The sequence below is a fragment of the Bubalus kerabau genome, chromosome 9, assembly GCF_029407905.1.
Source record: "Bubalus kerabau isolate K-KA32 ecotype Philippines breed swamp buffalo chromosome 9, PCC_UOA_SB_1v2, whole genome shotgun sequence".
Taxonomy (NCBI): domain Eukaryota; kingdom Metazoa; phylum Chordata; class Mammalia; order Artiodactyla; family Bovidae; genus Bubalus; species Bubalus kerabau.
The window spans coordinates 52192938-52212223 of NC_073632.1; positions in this window are offsets into that span (position 1 = coordinate 52192938).

Below are 19286 nucleotides of genomic sequence, written 5' to 3' on the forward strand. Positions count from 1 at the left end.
CTTTTCCAGTCCTGTGGCCACTGCGGAGTTTTCCAAATTTGCTGGCATATTGAATGCAATGCTTTCACAGCATCATCTTTTACTATTTGAAATAGCTCAACTGGAATTCCATCTCCACCACTAGTTTTGTTCATAGTGATGCTTCTAAGGCCCACTTGGCTTTGCATTCCAGGATGTCTAGCTCTAGATGAGTGACCATACCATCGTGATTATCTGGGTCATGAAGATCTTTTCTGTATAGTTCTTCTGTATATTCTTGTCACCTCTTCTGCTTCTGTTAGGTCCATACCATTTCTGTCCTTTAATGAGCCTGTCTTTGCATGAAATGTTCCCTTGGTGTCTCTCATTTTCTTGAAGAGATCTCTAGTCTTTCCCATTCTATTGTTTTCCTCTATTTCTTTGCAGTGATCACTGAGGAAGGCTTTCTTATCTCTTCTTGCTATTCTTTAGAACTCTGCATTCAGATGCTTTTATCTTTCCTTTTCTCCTTTGCTTTTCACCTCTCTTCTTTTCACAGCTATTTGTAAGGCCTCCTCAAACAGCCATTTTGCTTTTTTGCATTTCTTTTTCTTGGGGATGGTCTTGATCCCTGTCTCCTTACAATGTCATGAACCTCTATCCATAGTTCAGCAGTGGTCACAGGACTGGAAGAGGTAAGTCTTCATTCCAATCCCAAAGAAAGGCAATGCCAGAGAATGCTCAAACTACCGCACAATTGCACTCGTCTCACATGCTAGCAAAGTAATGCTCAAAATTCTGTAAGCCAGGCTTCAACAGTACGTGAACTGTGAACTTCCAGATGTTCAAGCTGGTTTTAGAAAAGCCAGAGGAACCAGAGATCAAATTGCCAACATCCATTGGATCATCAAAAAAGCAAGAAAGTTCCAGAAAAACATCTACTTCACCTTTATTGACTATGCCAAAACCTTTGACTGTGTGGAGCACAACAAACTCTGGAAAATTCTTAAAGGAATGGGAATACCAGACCACCTGACCTGCCTCTTGAGAAATCCGTATTCAGGTTAGGAAGCAACAGTTAGAACTGGACTTGGAACAACAGACTGGTTCCAAATAGGAAAGGAGTATGTCAAGGCTGTAAATTGTCACCCTGCTTATTTAACTTATATGCAGGGTACATCATGAGAAATGCTGGGCTGGATGAAGCACAAGCTGGAATCAAGATTGTTGGGAGAAATACCAATAACCTCAGATATGCAGATGACACCACTCTTATGGCAGAAAGTGAAGAGGAACTAAAGAGCCTCTTGATGAAAATGAAAGAGGAGAGTGAAAAAGTTGGCTTAAAGCTCAACATTCAGAAAACGAAGATCATGGCATCTGGTCCCATCACTTCATGACAAATAGATGGGGAAACAGTGGAAACAGCGACAGACTTTATTTTTGGGGGATCCAAAATTGCTGCAAATAGTGACTTCAGCCATGAAATTAAAAGACGCTTACTCCTTAGAAGAAAAGTTATGACCAACCTAGATAGCATATTAAAAAGCAAAGACATTACTTTGCCAACAAAGGTCCATCTAGTCAAGGCTATGGTTTTTCCAGTGGTCATGTATGGATGTAAGAGTTGGACTATAAAGAAAGCTGAGCACCAAAGAACTGATGCTTTTGAACTGTGGTGTTGGCGAAGACTCTTGAGAATCCCTTGGATAGCAATGAGATCCAACCAGTCCAGCCTAAAGGAAATCAATCCTGAATATTCATTGGAATGACTGATGTTGAAGCTGCAACTCCAATACATTGGTCACCTGATGCAGAGAACTGACTTATTGGAAAAGACCCTGATGCTGGGAAAGTTTGAAGACAAGAGGAGAAGGGGACAACAGAGGATGAGATGGTTGGATGGCATCAGCGACTCAATGGACATGAGTTTGAGTAAACTCCGGGAGTTGGTGCTGGACAAGGAGGCCTGGAGTGCTGCAGTCCATGGGGTCGCAAAGAGTTGGACACGACTGAACGACTGAACTGAGGATATCAGTTTAATAATGGGAAAATAAAATTAGAATAATTATATTATTTAGTGTTTATATACAAGTTTTTAAAGTTTATAAAGTATTTTTATATATTAACTCAGTCAATTTTCACAGTATCTCTGTGGGAAAATTGGGGGAAAATCTGTGTTTTACATTTGAAAAAACTAATACGGGGTAAGCTAAGTAATTTGCCCAAGGCTGTATTGCTGGTATTGTATTGATGCAGGACTTCAATGTGTATCTTTATGATCTTTCTTGGGAGTGATAGTTCTGTGCTTTGGAAAGGATATCAGAGCTTAAGGATTTCTGCTTTGCCATTAGCTGATTTCAGCAGGATCAGAGATAAGAAAGAAAGGCAACCATTTCCTTTAAGATGAATTACTATCTTTTATACCTTGACATGAACATTCAGAGGCACTGGGTCAATGAAAATACTTTTGTCCACACATCTGACTACTCCATTCACCTGAGTCCTTTGCATTATTTTTAGTCAGGTGAAGACCACATCCCTGACAGCAAAGAGATCTGATTGCAGAACTTCATTGGATGATCCTAAGTCACCTGAGGGTATCACTTCTGTCTTTTCTTATGTAGTGATTTCTCTTCATGTGGCGAGGATGGGCCTAGATAGGAAATGGAAGGGGTAAAGAAGCAGATGTTAGTGAAAACAAAAAGTAATTTGAAAACTTATCCCAGGGGAGATATCCCTTTCCAGGCCACATGAAACTTTCAGAGACACCATGTACAGTTTGGGGGAAAAAAGTAATACACCAAACGTTTTCATTGTACGAACTAGAGAAAATGAAGTTTTACCAAATCTTTTTAGCTGAGGGAGACCTTGATAAAACCATGAGAAATCATCCAGGCAGGAGGCTTTAATTAGAGAAGTTTCAGAAACCTTAATAAAAAGGAACAAGCCATTCCTAGAAGGAAAACGGTTTTATAGGGAGCAGGGCTTATCCCAACTCAAATTCTCATGAAAACTGATAGCTCAAGTGGCTTCTGTTTGACAAGGAGGCTGTCATTGTTGACAGGGATGACTGGCAGGGTGGAAAAAGGAGGGGGATAAAGCTTTGCAAAAAGGCTTCAGAGGAAATTTGACACCTTGCAAACCACAGGTGTGAAGGTAAGTGAAACTTGTAAGTAAAAGTTAGTGTTGTTTTTCAGGGTCTGACACACTTCATACTTTTAGTTCAGAATTTAGAAGTTTGAGTGGACAATGTGAAAAACTTTGGGACATGGACTGCACAGAACTGGGACATCAGAGAATTGTTTTCTGACCCTGAAGAGATTCCTGATACTAGTCTCGTATTGTACTCCACAGTACTCACCAGAGATCTGGGAAGACAGGCTAGCTTCCTTCTCTACCCACCCTGCCTGTTTCAAATTCCAGCCTGACATAAGCTTTCTAACCCGGCTTTCTCTCAGGGGTCATTTATTGAGTACCTGAGCTTTCTGGGTTTGGAGATATTAAGATATTTTAATATAGAATCTTTGCTTTCAAGGATTACAGATAATCAATGAAAAAAATGGGGCATAGTGAATTCAGCCTGAAGATGGATTATTCTCCACCAGAACTAACTGTAAGAAATAAAACACAAATGGCAAGTAACTGGTATAAATATTTTTATAAGAGTTCAAAGGTGGGAGCTATAAGTAGTTAGAGAAGCCTTCTGGGGAGAGAGGAAGTTGAGTTACATCTTTGAGACTGAGTAGAATTCAGACAGCCTGGGTAAGGATGAGCTGAGATGAGGGCATGTGAAGAAATTAGGGGAAGTGTGAGAGAAATGCTTCCCAAGAGACAAAGAAACTACTGGAGCAAAGGGACAAGTGATTGAATTCAATAATGCTGAGAGGCACCATCAGAGAAACCAAAAGTGTATTTTAACAGTTATTTTTGTTTGGCTTTTGGAGCTAAGCATTTGGGTTTGCTGAGGATATAAACAGTTCACTGTTTTTAAGGGGCATGGACTGACCTGACATGGATAATAGAATGGGCTCTGGGGCATTGGGCTTACAAATGAACTTGGTTTTGCCATTCTTTAGCAGTTGCGATCTCTGAGTTCACCTCTTGATGCCTCAGGCTCCTAATTTTTAATTGGGAATAGTCTTAGTATCTCATGTAGCTGGTAGTTGTGAGGTTCAAAGGAGATAAAATATTTAAATGCTTATCATAGTACTTGACACAATAAATCTTAGCTATTATTTTATTATTACTGTAATCATAAATAATACTAACAACAGTAATGATGATATCTCAAAGCCAAGGAACACCATGAAATTATTAATGTGCTTATGAGCACAGCAGAGGTCATGTGTAAAGAGTGGACCTTCAGAACCTGCTAATGTTCTTTCCTGACCTCCAGGATAGATGGAGAAAAGAAAACAAGAGCTTTAGTTTTCTCTGACCCATCCCCTAAGTCCTGAAGTCCAGGAGTGCTCACGGGGATCCTGGCTTCTGCGTGGATCCACGTCGCTTGTTCTGGTGCTAATTTCTCAGGGGTATGGCTCCCAACTCAGGTCAAGATAGAGCAGAATGCTTTCCTGAGTTTTCATCAGAATATGGTACAGGCAGGCTCAATAACCTGTGCCCTCTATTTATAATTCACATGAAGTTGTTTATTTCTTGCTTCTCATTTTAGCAGGATAAGCAAGTTGAGGCAGGCCACTTTCTAGTAGATTGTGAGAAGATAGATCTCAGCATTAGCTTGACTTGTGGGTCTGATGTGGAGAGAAGAGAGTCAAAAGGAAATATTCTTGTGGCTTTCTGTATGACTGCAAGGCAGCAGGGCTGTTGTTTGCTAGAGCAGCCGATTAAGAAGAGTGACATTCTGGCCACTGAATGTTAATAGGCCCAAGTGGAAGTGTGGTGACCAACGTTGAGTCATAGCTTGAGAGGAAACCAGTTTTACCCATGTTTTTTTGTTCTTTAGTGGAGACCCTTAGTAAGCTCTTCGAAGACAGTGGCTTTCTACAGAGGAGAGCGATAGTAACCGTTGGCCACAGCAAATGGCTCTTCTCACTCTTGTGTTGGAACAAGAACCAATTATGAGAAGCCTGGGTTTGGCTTGCTTTTGGTGTGGTTAACGTTGGTGGGAAGGTTAGTTACAGATCTCTTCATTTATTAATGCATTTGGTCTAAGACAGGCTCTCAGGACCTCCTATTGTTGTTGAATGTATTGGTCTAGTTTACTCTGTCCAGGCTAACAGAATTCAAGTCACCCTGTACCCCCAAGAGTGTCTCACCAAGTTCCCCTTTGTCTGGTTGGGGGGCGGGCAGGTGAGGCATCCTTGGATGGTTATTTGAATATGAAGTCTTGCTGATCTTGCACCATCCTTGTACAGCGACCTGAGACTTGGGATATTTTGTGATTGCTCTAGGCGCTTTACCAGACAACAGGAATGTAGATGGCCTCTGTTTCAATGCTAGAACCTGCTTTCTCCCAGGTTTATTCTTGAGGATGACTAGTAATCTGAATGGAGAAGGCAATGGCACCCCACTCCAGTACTCTTGCCTGGAAAATCCTGTGGACAGAGGAGCCCAGTAGGCTGCAGTCCATGGGGTCGCTCAGAGTCAGACAGGACTGAGCTACTTCACTTTCACTTTTCACCTTCATGCATTGGAGAAGGAAATGGCAACCCACTCTAGTATTCTTGCCTGGAGAATCCCAGGGACAGGGGAGCCTGGTGGGCTGCCGTCTATGGGGTCACACAGAGTCAGACACGACTGAAGCGACTTAGCAGCAGCAGCAGTAGCAGTAATCTGAACTCTTTAAACTTAAGGGAGAGCCCAGTGTCTATGCAAGAATAAATACACAATTTGGACCAACTCTACTACAGAGGAAGTCGAGTTTTATCAGACCTGACATTCACAATCTCTCACTCTCCTCCATCCTAAAGTAAATAAAACAGTGCTCATACTGTCCTGTTAGCAGTGGGCTGGCCTCATTTTTGTGTGTGTGATGTTACTTATCTGCTTTGCAAATATTCTCAGGTTGAAATTTTCCATGCCCAGTTACCTTTCTCATGCAAATAAATCTCACCCAGTGTTCTATACCAATTAATTTACTGAATGAAGTATCACTTGAAGTATCTATTGTGACTTTCCTGTTAGGAACTTGCTTCAAAAGCAAGTTCGGGGTATAGACTGAGACCTAAGTAATTCTTTCCCAGTTCTGGGGAACTCCCCACCCTGGGAGGCTTGCAGGATAGAAACTGATACCTGCCCTTCACAAAGGGGCCTCCTCCAGTGTGGCAGTGCCAGCACATGGGTAAGTTGTTATTTCTAGGAATACTTGCACATCTCTCCTGTTGCCAGATGGCAAACCAACTTCTCCAGGAGAAACACTGGAAAACAATACCACTCTGTACTGCTTCTGTGTTTTCTATTGTGAGAAGGCTGCTACATAAGCCGGCCTCCAGGGATTTTCGAGCTGCTCTCTGTATACCAAGTGGCAGCTGATTGATCATTCTTTACATGAATCAAATATTCATTTTCAGCAGCTAAAGTCCCTAACACCAGCAAAACCCAACTGGTGTTCTGCTTTCCCATTAGGAGACAGTTGCAGAACACTCTGCACCTCGGAAGAAAAATCTATGTAAATGGTTGGGTTGCACAGTTTAAAAAATAAAACTTAAAAAAAGTAAGACAAACAGGTGGGCTTTCTCATTCTGTTATCTAAGTCAAGTCAGCAAAGACAAGAAGGCCAATAGCGAAGCCTAGAGATTTTGAAAGGGAAACCACATACTTTGTAGATTCTGTCCCACATTCAGGAAGGATGGCAGGAAGTACCTCCCCAAGCAGGTACTTCATATTCTAGAGTATAATGAGGGCTGCTTTACTGCTGCTGCTATGCATGAATAAGACCTCCATGGTAAATCATTTCTCAAGTAGGCTTTGCTTCTCCATTTTATAAAAATAGTTTTAAAAAATCCTTCCTCAGAGTGATAAACAACTCTCTGAAGTATGTCATCTAGATTATCTGGTAATCTCTGCAAAAGACCTTCTCCAGTTGATTGAGCTCTGATTCTGATGAAATAATGCATCAAAGTTAGAAGGAAAAAGTCTTGACTCAAGTTTACACTCAAGTGTAATGGGGGGTGGTGGTGAATGGAGAAGTACAATGTCAAGTGTAAGACCCACCATAAGAATTCCACTTAGAATTCCACTTCTGGTCAATACTTTTTTTTTTTTTTAACGTATGAAGCTATTGTCTCTCGGAGAAGGCGATGGCACCCCACTCCAGTACTCTTGCCTGGAAAATCCCATGGACGGAGGATCCTGGTAGGCTGCTGTCCATGGGGTTGTGAAGAGTCGGACACGATTGAGCGACTTCACTTTGACTTTTCACTTTCATGCATTGGAGAAGGAAATGGCAAGCCACTCCAGTGTTCTTGCCTGGAGAATCCCAGGGACGGGGGGAGTCTGGTGGGCTGCCGTCTATGGGGTCACACAGAGTCAGACACGACTGAAGCGATTTAGCAGCAGCAGCAGTAGCGGCAGCAGCAGCAGCAGCTATTATCTTTAAGCACCAAACTCATCCTTCTACTTGTATACTTTGCTTTGGGATGCTGGATCTCCTCAAAACACATTTATTTCTCTGTTGCTAGCTCTTGATTAGGTTCTACCTACCCTGGAGAAGGAAATGGTAACCCACTCCAGTATTCTTGCCTGGAGAAATCTCATGGACAGAAGAGCCTGGCAGGCTACAGTCCCTGGGGTTGCAAAGAGTCAGACACCAATGAGCACCCACGTAGGGAATGCTAGAGGGAAGCTGCAGGCCTGGAGGAGGAGAAAGTTTCTTTTTCTTCCTGTTACCTCTGAGGCCAGTTTTGCTGGTTGTTCCTTTCTGTATCTCCCATCAACACTTCTTCAGCTGGTTGGTTCCAGTCACAAAACTTCATACCAGTTGGCAATGTTTCCCAAACTTGCAGAACCAGTCTCACAGTAGCCCCTCAGAGACATTGTCTCAGCTGGCAGCATCACTTTCTTAGATGCCTAAGTCAACCCCAGAGGCCCTTCCACTACCCTTAGATATACCATCATCTGCCAGCTGCCATCTCCCTGTGGAAGGTACCTCCACAGGGCCCACCCTCCAAGGCCTGAGGTCTAGCACCCTTAAAGCTGTGCTCCTGCCTCAGACATCTGAGTGAAGGATCCACTGGGGCTTTCCTCTAAGCGTTTGGTTTAAAATTTTTTCCATCTCTTCCTTTTCTTCTCCAATTCTACAGGTGATAACTGTATCCTATTTCCATGACAACTTGGTGTTTCCTTTGTGCATTTTAACTCAGTACCTAGTAAATAATTCCTTGTACTCTTATATTAAATTCTCTCTGTTGGTATAGTTTGTCTCTTGGCTGGTCCTAGACTGTAATAAATTAGGGGTTCTTTTCTCTACCTCACATTTCTTTCACTTGAACATTAACTAGATCTTACAAGGCCTACCTGGAGCTGACCTAAGAATGGTGCTCTTTGAGGGGAATATCTTGTTATTCTTTACTACCTGGGCCTAAAAGACAGTGTTTAGTATGAGTTCTTATCCTGTGCTCCAGAAATATGTGAGAGGTCTGCTTACTAGTTGAGTTAGTCTTTGATAAGATGGAATGAGGAAAGACTTTTCATTTTTAAATTGATAGGGACTTACAGATGTTCCATTTTCTCATTCTAGGTCTCTATGGAAAATTAAAGGATCAGAAGAGTTCTTTTCACTCCACGCATCAAATGCTACAGAAATAAGAGATCCAAAAAATTTATAGCATTAGACAAGGGAAAAAGATCGATGGGTTTAAGTGACATAATTGAAGTTTTCATTGTTAGAAACCTCTTTTATAAGCTGGTACACCTAAAGGCTTGGGAAATATCCATACCTGTTAGCCATCTGCATCACCACTGACTGTGTGTATATCTTGAAGGATTTAGTGAATCATAGACATATGATCACTGCATGGAAAAAAATGTGTTGTGCCCAGCACACTCTTTTCCATAAAGAAAGCATCACTGGGAAATACAACATGTGGAAACAGGCCACAAAAATGCAGCAAATTAGTCTTTATTATCCACTCATCCATGCAGGAAAATTTTAAAAGGTAATAAAATCCTAGGTTCTTAAAATTGGCACTTTAGCCTCACTGTTTTTAGAGTAAAATACACAGTGCTGGATAACCACCATGCATCTAAGTATTTAGTCTAGTTTTTAATTACCTTTCAATTTAAGAGGCATTTCAAATCATGCCATCACCTGTTCCTTAGTTTTCCACTGCAGGTTACCATCCCAAACTACCTCATTAAAATAAATGAAAACAAATAGGATTATCCAAGTAAATTGTCACTAATGCTATTATAAACTAAGAAAGGTTTGGCACCGTTCAACAAAGCTACAATTCTGAGCTGTAAACATAACACATGGAAATTCGGATGACATCTCAACTCATTAGTTAGTCTGTTCCATATTTGTGCTTGCACTTGGAATAAATGATAATGTCATTCTGTACCTGCACAGTATCATAAGGGTCATTGTTTTCCCTAATGAACAATGATCCAATTCTATAATTCCATGATCCTTGTCAAGTATCTTGTTTATTGTAATTTCTGAACACAGTGGATAATCTTGTAACTTAAATATGTGTATGCCCACACCAAAAAAATCAAACCTATATACCTTTCAAAATAGTTTTAACAAGCTTCTTTCTAAATTTTCCAGTGTTTACTGCAAGGGAGTGGAGTTGTGATTTAAAAAAAAAAAAGTCTAGTGCAATATGTGCAAACTTTTCTAGAATTTTTAACCATAGGCATTTGTCTTAAGTTCAGTGTATCTCTTATAGATATAGTCTAATTGAAAGAGAGAGAGAGAGAGAGAGATGTGGACCAAAAGTGGAGTTGAACTATCAGAAGCAGAGATGATGAACTACCAGGAACAAAACACAGGAACTTCTCAGCCTGACTCAGGGGCACTCCAAATTCAACACCCGTGAGGTGATACTGTGTGAAGTCATCTTTAGAATACAGTTTAAAAATCTGGTATATAATCCAGCATGCTGCAGCCACTGTGTACTATGGCCTGGTGAACAACTGCATCTCCCCCACCCCAAGTTTCCATCCGGCCATTCTTCAGCCAGATGTACAGGAAACTGAGAATCAAAGCAACTAATGTGGTCATATGTAAATAGCACATCTGACACTAGGGGAGCATAGGCTTTTTAAGCACAGGACTCACCACCAGGGTGACAGAGACTCTCAGGAGTGAGCAGAAACATGATGATTTCTGAGAACTCGGAACATATGCTGAAGCCACAGTACTGAAAAGTTTGTTGTCAGTGTAGAAAACTTACATTTTGTAAGTTTTTCCTTAAGCAGTTTCTTTCCTTTAAATGACCAAGATGGTGTTTCTGCCTTTCTAGCACTGGGAGATTTAGCATTTTCCTTTTCACTGATTGTGCCTTCAATAGCTGTGTCTTAAAGGAGACTTCCATTATTATCACTTGGAACATTAAGGAGAATGAAGCCAATAACAAAATGAAGAAACTTAGATGGAAGTAGGATAGCACAGGGTAATAAATATTCTTTTAGCTGACTCTTTAGAGCTGTGTGATATTAGGCAAACTATCATCTTTGAGGCTTAATATTTCCATCTTAAAAATGAGTATAGGACACCTATCACAGAGTTCCTGGGATGATTGACATGAGACAATCTTTAGAATGCATGAAACCCAGTGTAGGCATATTCTGGGTGCTCAGGAAATGTTAATTCCCCACTTGCTCCGTTCCCTTCTTCATTATGTGTCCAGGCATCTTACCAGCTTTGAAATGTCTTGGTCTGCAAATGATAGAATCACGTAACGCATTTAGAAAATTTAATGTGTTACTATATTTTTGACCAGGACAACTGAAGTCATGATGAAATGGTTTGGTTCTGGAAAATGTTAGCTTTCTAGTCTTTTGGGGAAGGCAACCAAGATATCAGCAATACATGAACTGTGAACTTGCAGATGTTCAAGCTGGTTTTAGAAAAGCCAGAGGAACCAGAGATCAAATTGCCAACATCCGCTGGATCTTTGAAAAAGCAAGAGAGTTCCAGAAAAACATCTATTTCTGCTTTATTGACTATGCCAAAGCCTTTGACTGTGTGGATCATAATAAACTGTGGAAAATTCTGAAAGAGATGGGAATACCAGACCACCTGAACTGCCTCTTGAGAAACCTGTATGCAGGTCAGGAAGCAACAGTTAGAACTGGACATGGAACAACAGACTGGTTCCAAATAGGAAAAGCAGTACGTCAAGGCTGTATATTGTCACCCTGCTTATTTAACTTATATGCAGAGTACATCATGAGAAACACTGGCCTGGAAGAAGCACAAGCTGGAATCAAGATTTCCAGGAGAAATATTAATAACCTCAGATATGCAAATGACACCACTCTTATGGCAGAAAGTGAAGAACTAAAGAGCCTCTTGATGAAAGTGAAAGAGGAGAGTGAAGAAGTTGGCTTGAAGCTCAACATTCAGAAAACTAAGATCATGGCATCCGGTCCAATCACTTCATGGCAAATAGATGGGGAAACAGTGGAAATAGTGGCTGACTTTATTTTTCTGAGCTCCAAAATCACTGCAGATGGTGATTGCAGCCATGAAATTAAAAGACACTTACTCCTTGGAAGGAAAGTTTGACCAACCTAGACAGTATATTAAAAAGCAGAGACATTACTTTGCCAACAAAGGTCCATCTTGTCAAGGCTATGGTCTTGGTTTTCCTGTGGTCATGTATGGATGTGAGGGTTGGACTATAAAGAAAGCTGAGCACCAAAGAATTGATGCTTTTGAACTGTGGTGTTGGAGAAGACTCTTGAGAGTCCCTTGGACTGCAAGGAGATCCAACCAGTCCATTCTGAAGGAGATCAGTCCTGGGTGTTCATTGGAAGGACTGATGTTGAAGCTGAAACTCCAATACTTTGGCCACCTGATGCGAAGAGCTAACTCATTGGAAAAGACCCTGATTCTGGGAAAGATTGAGGGCAGGAGGAGAAGGGGACGACAGAGGATGAAATGGCTGGATGGCATCACTGACTCAATGGACATGGATTTGAGTGAACTCCGGGAGTTGGTGATGGGCAGGGAGGCCTGGTGTGCTGCGGTTCATGGGGTTGCAAAGAGTCGGACATGACTGAGCAACTGAACTGAACTGAACTGAACAAAGATAGCAGGAGTTCATCTTCCTACCTAGGAAATGCACTCCAGTTGCTGCTACCTGTGTATCAGAACCCAAAACTGAAAGAACTTAAAAGATAGCGGAGTATGGAGGGAAAGAAAAGAATGATGTGATTCCGGAACAAATACTTCCACATTCTCTGGGCCAAAACAGAAAGTACAGACTCATCCAAAGCTAGGTCTAGACCGTTGGGGGCAACTTTGGAAATTATAAGTGCTCCCAAGGGTGTTAGAATTCATATGAAGTCCCTGGAATATATATGAGCATGAATTTGATGACTGTATATCCTGTGTTTCCCAGAGAGGTCCAGAATTCTCATGATAATTAATAATAAGGCCTCTTTTGTTTTCCAAGGTGGCACAGTTTGAATGATACTTTACATGCTTTTTCTTTGTCATAGGATACTCAGAAGGCTCTCAGAATCCAAGTGTAGGTCACCAATCAAAAGAATCTATATTGGTCACATTTTTCTGCCATTGTTTTTGGTGCTCCTGATATCACTTCTAATGAACACATGTTTATTATCTTTGAATATCACCTGAGTGTACAGGAAAGAATTATTCGGGGTAGTTATATCCATCAATGGTTTTAGTTTTCTGATTATCCACTTCTTTTGGAGACATTGTTTACATAACATTCATTTTCTTAAACTGTAATTTTTTTTCATTTACTTCTGAGTTCCCCACTTAACTGGTTTATCTTTTTGTTCCTGAGCACTTAGACACATTTAATTACCATAGCCTTATAATATGTCTCAATATCTGATTGGACTTGTTTCCCCCTCATCCAAATTGATTCTTGTTTGTTAAAAATGGCTTAACCATACTTGCAAAATTATGTCAAGTGGCGGACTTTTATTTACACTTTACAAAATAGAAATATCAAAAGCCTATAAAACTTCCTTCTACCAGTCTAACCTGTTCCATCTGAGGATCTCAGGTTTACCAGTACACCTGGATTTGATTTTTCATATGTTTATACATGTTATGGATGGGTGGTGAGATGTGCTTGTCTTTGGTGACAAGTGTTATGAAATAAAATTTCCTCCTAATTCAGAGCAGACTATTAACATGATGGTACAATCAAGACATTCATGGAAACTTAATGACAAAAACATTCCAAGAACTGCAGAAGGGCACTTCCCTCATCATTTCATGTCACACCCATTAAAATGAAAATTCCTTTTGGCACAGCTTGGGAGAATCAAGGTAGAAGAATTAGTTGGGTTGTGCCAGCCTATAAAGAGCCTTTACCCCTTTAAATTAGTACAAACTGAGCTATTAAATACATATGAAAATTAATGGCATTTACAGCCATTGTTATGGCCATGATGTTAATACCAAAACTTTTACATCAATAAGGAAGAGTGTTTATGTTTAACAAGTTCACATTGGTTGCTTTCCAACATCTTTGAAATGTTTTGAAAATTGGGAGAACCTTAAAATTGCTAAAATATCAAGGATAAGCTGAAAATGGGACTGTTGGGGCACTGAGTTGTACCCAGAATCAGACCTTCTCCTAAGCCCATAGGAGTTTTCATGTCAAACTTCCCAAGTTGAATTTATTGGGTATGATGGTGCTCTTAAGAAGAGATCTACATATCTGTGGATTTCCCTATGAAATCTTCAGATCTCAATATAAATAAATGGGCTTGGATGGACTACAGATGTACGCTAAGAGTCTGCAGATGCAGGTTGAATGTGCATATGATATTAATCAAAACACATGTGTAACTAAGTCCTTCTTCTGTCACCATGGGTATAATACTGGCTAGGACATAGATTTTTGTAGGAAGGAGATAGGTGTTTCCATTTGGGTTATCCACCCAACTTATAACACACTCATTATTTAAACTGGTTGCTCCAGATCTCCATGTTTCCAGCAAAGCAGGAATCTTACCACTCAACTTACTGATTGTGAACCTCTATCTCCTGCAAAGAAATCTTGAAAGTGGAGTAAGTTAAGAAACTTCTCCTGTACTCCTTGACTTCATCTCCAGAAGGAAGAATAAGATACTGTATGGCAGCCTAGACTGTCTATTCAGCAAGTCAATTAATACACAAAGCCTTCATTTTTATATCTTTCCTTCCCACCGTGTGCCCATATGTCTTATCCTAAGGGCTTTCCAGGATAGGCCTGTGCACAAAAGCACAGAACTCTCAGTGGTTTCTCCTCCAGTATCTCCTTTGCTAAGTGAGGGCTGGAAGCCCCAGGCTAGCTTTCATGGTCTCTCTTTTAATATGTGCTATTTATGGTGCACATCTAAAAATTCAACCCCAAAATACAGAGCACTGACTATGTGCCAATCTCTACTCTATATTCTTGGGACACATCATTGAACAACACAAAAAGCTTTCCCATTGCGGGCCAGACCTTCTAGCTGCATCCCCAGGATCCCTGCCTATCCATGGCAAACAGGTTGAGGAAGCTGAAGTCTGAGTTAGCATTCTGTCAAAGACAGGTTTGTATCCCTTGGTGCAAAATTTGATTGAGGAAAAATCGGAATTCAGGCATATTGATATATTAACTACAATTATATTCATTTTGAGGAAAATGACATGAGTCTGTTTCAGCTTTTATTTATCATTTTATTTTCATATCTATTTATGCTATTTCCCTTTGGTGATTTGGACAATAGTCATCAATGTGAGGAACATGTTTTCTGTACTTTAGTACAATCGTTAGTGATAGCTGCTGCAAAACTTGGATTTAATCCCTTTGTATGAATTGTAACAGGATAGAAATAATATCACAGTCTCAATTGATATAAAGGGAAACTGAAACTGTTAGTTGCTCAGCTGTGTCCGACTCTTTGCAACCCCATGGACCATAGGCTCCTCTGTCCAGGGAATTCTCCAGACAAGAATACTGGCATGGGTAGCCATTCACTTTTCCAGGGAATCTTCCCAATCCAGGGATCAAACCTGGGTCTCTTGCATTGCAGGTGGATTCTTTTCACTAGGGATTTAAGGGAGATAATATTTAATCCTCTCAAGCTCTTAACTTTCACGTTAATGTGGTGATGTATTTGTGGAGAGGATGGTTGTTAGCCTGAAAATATCTTTATTTCACCTTTCCTCTCAAAGAACAGTTTCATTAGCTACTCAATTCTAGGTTGACAGTTATTTTTTTTTCTTTCTCAATCAACATTTCACATTAATTTCTTAATAGAGATCCAATTTCCATTTGATATTCATATTTTCCCAATTCCTAAAAAAGATCTTTATATAGTTGGTTTATTTGGATTAGGTTCTAAACAAGTTTCACTGGTTGCATTTCATCATTAACTCTCATAACCCCCTTTTAAACTTTACCACTATTCTTTTTCTTACTGCCAATTTTTTTCTTCTGTTAAAGAAAACAGACCTTTCATCATGTAGAATACCCACATGATTCTGAATTTGGTAGATTGCTTCCTGGTAATGTCATGTAACTTGTTTCTCTTACTCCTGTATTTCCTATAAACTGGCAATTAGATCTTGAGGCTTGAATTATTCAAAGTTAGTGTGTGTGTGTGTGTGTGTGTGTGTGTGTGTGTGTGAGGGGTTGGGGGTAAAAGGCAAGGATGGGTGACAGAATATTTCTTGGGTAGATGCTGTTTAGCTGTGAAAAGAAGAGAAGTGAAGGCGAAGGAGAAAAGGAAAGATATAAGCATCTGAAGGCAGAGTTCCAAAGAATAGCAAGAAGAGATAAGAGAGCCTTCTTCAGCGATCAATGCAAAGAAATAGAGGAAAACAACAAAATGGGAAAGACTAGAGATCTCTTCAAGAAAAGTAGAGATACCAAGGGAACATTTCATGCAAAGATGGGCTCGATAAAGGACAGAAATGGTATGGACCTAACAGAAGCAGAAGATATTAAGAAGAGATGGCAAGAATACACAGAAGAACTGTACAAAAAAGATCTTCATGACCCAGATAATCATGATGGTGTGATCACTGACCTAGAGCCAGACATCCTGGAATGTGAAGTCAAGTGGGCCTTAGAAAGCATCACTATGAACAAAGCTAGTGGAGGTGAGGGGATTCCAGTTGAGCTATTTCAAATCCTGAAAGATGATCCTGTGAAAGTGCTGCACTCAATATGCCAGCAAATTTGGAAAACTCAGCAGTGGCCACAGGACTGGCAAAGGTCAATTTTCATTCGAATCCCAAAGAAAGGCAATGCCAAAGAATGCTCAAACTACTGCACAATTGCACTCATCTCACCCGCTAGCAAAGTAATGCTCAAAATTCTCCAAGCCAGGCTTCAGCAATATGTGAACCGTGAATTTCCAGATGTTCAAGCTGGTTTTAGAAAAGGCAGAAACAAGAGACCAAATTGCCAACATCCGCTGGATCTTTGAAAAAGCAAGAGAGTTCCAGAAAAACATCGATTTCTTCTTTATTGACTATGCCAAAGCCTTTGACTGTGTGGATCACAATAAACTGTGGAAAATTCTGAAAGAGATGGGAATACCAGACCACCTGACCTGCCTCTTGAGAAATTTGTATGCAGGTCAGGAAGCAACAGTTAGAACTGGACATGGAACAACAGACTGGTTCCAAATAGGAAAAGGAGTACGTCAAGGCTGTATATTGTCACCCTGCTTATTTAACTTATATGCAGAGTACATCATGAGAAACACTGGCCTGGAAGAAACACAAGCTGGAATCAAGATTGCAGGGAGAAATATTAATAACCTCAGAGATGCAGATGATACCACCCTTATGGCAGAAAGTGAAGAGGAACTAAAAAGCCTCTTGATGAAAGTGAAAGTGGAGAGTGAGAGAGTCGGCTTAAAGCTCAACATTCAGAAAACAAAGATCATGGCATCTGGTCCCATCACTTTATGGGAAAATAGATGGGGAAACAGTGGAAACAGTGTCAGACTTTATTTTTTGGGGCTCCAAAATCACTGCAGATGGTGACTGCAGCCATGAAATTAAAAGACGCTTACTCCTTGGAAGGAAAGTTATGACCAACCTAGATAGCATATTGAAAAGCAGAGACATTACTTTGCCAACAAAGGTCCGTCTACTCAAGGCTATGGTTTTTCCTATGGTCATGTATGGATGTGAGAGTTGGACTGTGAAGAAGGCTGAGCGCCAAAGAATTGATGCTTTTGAACTGTGGTGTTGGAGAAGACTCTTGAGAGCCCCTTGGACTGCAAGGAGATCCAACCAGTCCATTCTGAAGGAGATCAGCCCTGGGATTTATTTGGAAGGAATGCTGCTAAAGCTGAAACTCCAGTACTTTGGCCACCTCATGCGAAGAGTTGACTCATTGGAAAAGACTCTGATGCTGGGAGGGAATGAGGGCAGGAGGAGAAGGGGCCGACAGAGGATGAAATGGCTGGATGGCATCACTGACTCAATGGACGTGCGTCTGAGTGAACTCCGGGAGCTGGTGATGGACAGAGAGGCCTGGCGTGCTGCGATTCTTGGGGTCACAAAGAGTTGGACACGACTGAGCGACTGAACTGAACTGAACTTGTTGTACAATCTATCCTCGTACCTTATTAATTTTATACATATTGGTTTGTACTGTTTGATCTCTTTAACTACTTTCAGTGAGCTTCTCTTTAAAGTTATGCTTATGGTTTTAACATTTTAAAAATGTAAGAGACTGAAAGATGTGCATGTCATGTGCACATTGCTTGTGATTTTTTTTTTATTTTGGTAAAGTGTTGCCAAGAATACTATCCACAGGACACTCCATGTATGGCTACACTCAAAAAATTGTCTTTGGGGTTGAGATCCAGGATAAATAAAAAGACTTTTTTTTATGAAACTGGCAGACTTTCTCCTTCCTAGTAAGTAGAGTATATTAGCCTAAGCAGCTATGACAAAGATACCCCAAACCACTGGCTTTTAAACAGATTGGATGCTTGTTATTATTCTGTGTGAAAGTCCAGACATAGGTGATCTAGAGCTGGTGGGAATCTCTGCCATTACTGACACACAGCTTATATGTTTGGGTTCAAAGTGATTGTCCTAAGGAACAAAGTACAAGGGAACCAGAAGTGGTTTACAACATTTCCGCTCACTAATTTCTCTCACTGGTCAGAAATTAGTCTCATAGCCACGCCTGTTTTTGAGAGAGAATAAGAAAAGCTTGACTATCAAAGAGGAAAGAGGCATATGTATGATGGACAAACTCAGTATCTGGCAAAATTGGCTCCTCTGGCTATCCAAATATCCATGCACACCCTTCCTTTCCCAAACATAACATTCTCCCTCAGGCTTCAAGTTAAGAATCTGTGCATAATGTACCATCCTCTCTATCAAGTCTAGCTCTTACTCTGTAATCTGGTGACCTAGAAACTACAAGAAAAGTTATCTTTAGCCCCACCTTCCCCACCAAATACCACAATAAACAAAGCTTTATGACCATTTTATTGTGGATAACCACAATAACAACTCCCATTCAGAAAAGTGAAAAATGATGAACACACAGCAGCTACTCATCCATCGCAATGGTCACACCCCACCAGATGGAAATCGCAGATTCTGTGCCCTGGCAGTGCAGGGCCCTTCGGCTAGACTGGGATGCCAGGAGCAACTCTTCTGGTCCTATGTGAGGTTTTCTTGCCTTTATCCTTCACAGCCACTTATAAGGTGGGCATAGACGGGTGTCTGCTGGTGAAGGTTTAGGAGATGGAGAATTACTTTAAGCTTCAGATGGCCACCATCTTTTTCAGGTCAGGCTTGTTCAATACAATTCCCTCAAAATTTAACAGACTTATGGTCTACTTGCTTCTTGTCAGTTCCAGATACCAATAACTACTGCCAAAGATCTTGTGTATCCATAACTCTTAAGCCAAAAGATTCTATTCTTTCATTTTCTGGTCTCCATACTCAATATACCTCTCTCTCATATTGCTGGAGACTCCCTAGGACCACCTGAAACAATAGCTTTGAGTGAGATGCCAACATCCTTAGTCTTTACCATGGGAGTGGCCCCATTGTCTAGTAGGGAACACTCAGTATCAGGCTCTGAGGAAGGCTTGGCATTAAAGTCTCATCTCTCAGTGTATTTGATGTATTATTTTTCAAACCTTTGAATCACCAGACTTTCATTCAATTTAGACTGCAGCCTGAAGGCAATAGA